Genomic DNA, 3,556 nt, shown 5'->3' with positions numbered 1-3,556 from the left:
GTGACTTTTTGGTCCCCATGAAATGATCAATTCACGTGATTTATGGACGTGTTTTTCACGTTACTTTTGGCACGTGATATTTAGGTGACTTTTTGGTCCCCATGAACTGTCTAAAAGACGTGCTTTTTACGTTAATTTTGGCACGTAATATTTAAGCAATAACTAGGCTTTATAAAAACGAAGTGTTTGGATTCGTGCAAAGAAAAAAAACTCATCGTCGAGGAAATATTTAATACATATTAAATTACATGGTTTTATTAGTCAGTATATTAGTTCTTGACATAAACATTTTGAATTTGTAATAAAAGCTGCACTTTTGTTAAAATATCCTCCTTATATCCAATAAGTAATAAGTACAAAGTCATAGATCTGAAACTTATGAAGAGCACGCTTCGATCCACAAAGAGCGCACTTCAAACTTAATCTAACGAACCAGTCAATATATTCTCCCATAAAAGCACGCTTCAAACATAGTCTAACGAATCAGTCGATATTTTCTCCTATAAGAGTACGCATCAAACTTTATCCAATAAATCAGATTTAGCTGAAAAGAAACGAATAAAATCTTAAATAGTAATATGATTATTTAATAATTATCTTAAATCACAAACTTTTAAAACAAATCTTACTTGGTAAGTTGCCAACCATTTTGGCAACAAGATTTTCTAGTTGTTTTCTTTTATCTAAATCATTAAATAATTTTAAGAAAACAATACTACGTACAATGTAGAAAAATAAAAAAAGTCACTTGCCTTCTCATTTTTTACTCTTATTGCTAAAAAATAAATAAGGATTTAATAAAAAAAGACATAACAAAAAAGTCGACAGATAAATAAAAAAAAGAAGTACAAAATAATAAATACAAGTCTAAAAAAGTATTGTTTATCTAAATATATCTATATCTAATATCTGTCTATAGATAAATATATATCTATATATAAAGTTAATAACTGATGCGCATGATTAGAAAAAGACCTGTACTAACCTTATGTGATAACATCTGAATAAATAATTTGTTTTCTTTGTTTTCCATCTTCTTATATTTGCACTTGTTTCTGTATTAACTTGTTCATACATTAACTCACTAGATGCAAAGGTGACTGCCCACGAAGTTGCTTTAAATGAGTAATCTACAAAGTTTTGAACATTAAATGTAATTTTAGAATGCACACAGAAAAATTATAACAATTTTTAAAAATGTAATAGTTACCACATAACCACACAACATTATAGTGGGGATTTTATATCATGATTTTCCTACCCATGGTGAGATTTTCATCTTGAGGCTCCTTTTGCTGCGGAAACATTCACCACGGCTAAGGAGCCTCATCTACCCCTAATTATATATAATATATTAAGTATAAAACTAAAAGTATGTATAATAAAGTATTGTCAAATTAGGTCACCAATAAATACCGAGTGCTGAAAATTCAACTCAGAATCAAGTTGCATTCTCCAACAAGATATGAACTAAATTAAATTCTTGCTACAGGGTGCAATCAAAAAAAGATGAAGAGAGGGAAAAGTGAATTTTCTCAAACTTTAAAAGGTTATTGTGTCTTACTACAGAATGATATTCCTAGGCAATAACATAACAATACCATTGGATCTTCCTAGTCAATAATATTTTATACAGAACTTATCATTTGTCATGTAGTTTAATAAATTTAATATTAAATAAGGTATAATAACTTATTTATTATTAAATTAATTACATCGACAAATTTGACAGTCTAAAATATTATATAATAGGGTAGAAAAAAAAAGTATACCTTGTATTAGGGTTTGATCTTTTGCATGTTGCAATATGAGAATTATCTGCCATAACATTACACGATTTTGAACTAAGCTTTGTAATATATTTATTAAACCTAAATTGATAAAACTTAGATATAAAATAATATAATATGTTTAGATAAAATATTATATAAGTGACATTTTAATTTTGTCAAAAATGCATTGCAATGTTATCTTATACCCTGATACTTTTTTTATTATTATAAAACTGCAATGCAAAATAATTATATTATTATAAAAGTATAATAAAAAGTAATTACAATAATGAATATATAAACTACATATTTCATATAATCATTATATTTAAAAAATTTTGAAAATTGTTTGCGGAAAATATCCTGAAAAAATTCAGAATATTTTCCCCCTAATTTTGCATTCAGCCAAGTTGATGACAATAATATATACTTTAACTTGCATGTATGGAAAACTTTTCGGATATTTGGAAAAAGATAAATTTCAGAAAAATATCCGGGATTCCGGGAATATCCCAAAAAAAATAATCCCTGAAACTCAATTATAAAAAAATAGTAAATAAAATAAAGAATATCTTTCCAAGTTTCTAATCATAGGTTTTTATTGAGAATAAAAAAAGATCCAAAATAAATAATATTTTGGCAACGTAACTTTCATGCTTCAATCAAGTAAAATTGTAACCTGGACGAGGTCACCTAAAATATACATGATTGAAACGTGAAGAAGGAAACCGGGTAAGAGCGCGCATCAAACTTTATCTAATGAATAAGTCGATATTTTCTCCAATAATAGCTAGCGACACCAAATTTAGCTAAAAAGAAACAAATAAAAACTTAAATAATAATATGATTATTTAATAATTATCTTAAATCACATGCTTTTAACACAAGTCTTACATGGTGAGTCGCCAACTGTTTTGGCAACAAGATTTTCTGGTGTTGCTATTTCTTTGATCTAAATCATGAAACAATTTTTAAAAAAAGCAATGCTATATTTGAGAGAAACTTGCTTTACATATTGGAAGGTTGTCAACATTGAAAGATAAGTATAATGCAGTTTCAAATACAATAGCATCATAATCATCTTTTTGTGGGGAAAAATTGAACAAATCCGCGTTAATAACCTGTTTTATATTGTACATAATAACAATAGCAATAAAAGTCATATAATATATACAATAATAATTTCATAAATACAATTCAAATATATATATTAATCATATAATATTTAAATAATATAAAAAAATGAAATAAATAAGTATTAACCTTTTTTAACAAGTAAAGCACAAGATCAAGATGTCATATATTACAAAAAGATAAAGTATATAATAATAATATATACATATATCAATAATAAATAACATAACACATTTGTTTATTGATATTATCTTGGATAAATTCTTTAACCTTGTTGATAAAATCGACTCTTGAGCAATAATGTATGCAGAAGTTCTACAGACATTATTATTGCTCAAGAATCAAGAATAACTTCTGCTAGAACTTATAATTTGTCCATGTAGCTTACTTAATTTGATATTAAATTCGTTATAACATAATTTATTTTGTACTAAATTAAGTAAGCAAAATGGACAAATTCGCCAGTCTAAAATATTATATCATAAAGTAGAAAAAAATTTTATTTAACTTAATTTGATGTAATTTGGATATTAGATATTACAACTTAAAATATAATGGACTATTTAGTTTTGTTTTAAATGCATTGCGTTATAAGATATTATATAGACCAATTTTTTTTTTTTAATTATGATTAAACTGCAATCAAAATT

The 3,556-nt window shown here is 25.7% G+C and overlaps 1 long non-coding RNA gene across 2 annotated transcripts; it reads right to left on the bottom strand.

Annotated features, from left to right (window-relative positions):
* Positions 1–214: 214 nt before the first annotated feature.
* Positions 215–3,318, bottom strand: LOC136092146 (uncharacterized). Of its 2 annotated transcripts, none has more exons than XR_010644230.1 (6): positions 2,667–3,318; positions 2,452–2,581; positions 1,773–1,871; positions 986–1,130; positions 630–775; positions 215–544 (listed from the first exon to the last, which is right to left on the bottom strand). It is a non-coding gene; the product is annotated as an uncharacterized LOC136092146 (long non-coding RNA). The 2 variants fall into 2 exon arrangements; XR_010644231.1 differs by having other exon boundaries at positions 630–683; positions 2,667–3,315.
* Positions 3,319–3,556: the final 238 nt, after the last annotated feature.

Source organism: Hydra vulgaris, chromosome 15, assembly GCF_038396675.1.
Source record: "Hydra vulgaris chromosome 15, alternate assembly HydraT2T_AEP".
In the NCBI taxonomy this organism is placed as follows: Eukaryota; Metazoa; Cnidaria; class Hydrozoa; order Anthoathecata; family Hydridae; genus Hydra; species Hydra vulgaris.
Note: the sequence above shows the minus strand (reverse complement) of the source record. Positions and strands in the feature narration are given on the sequence as shown.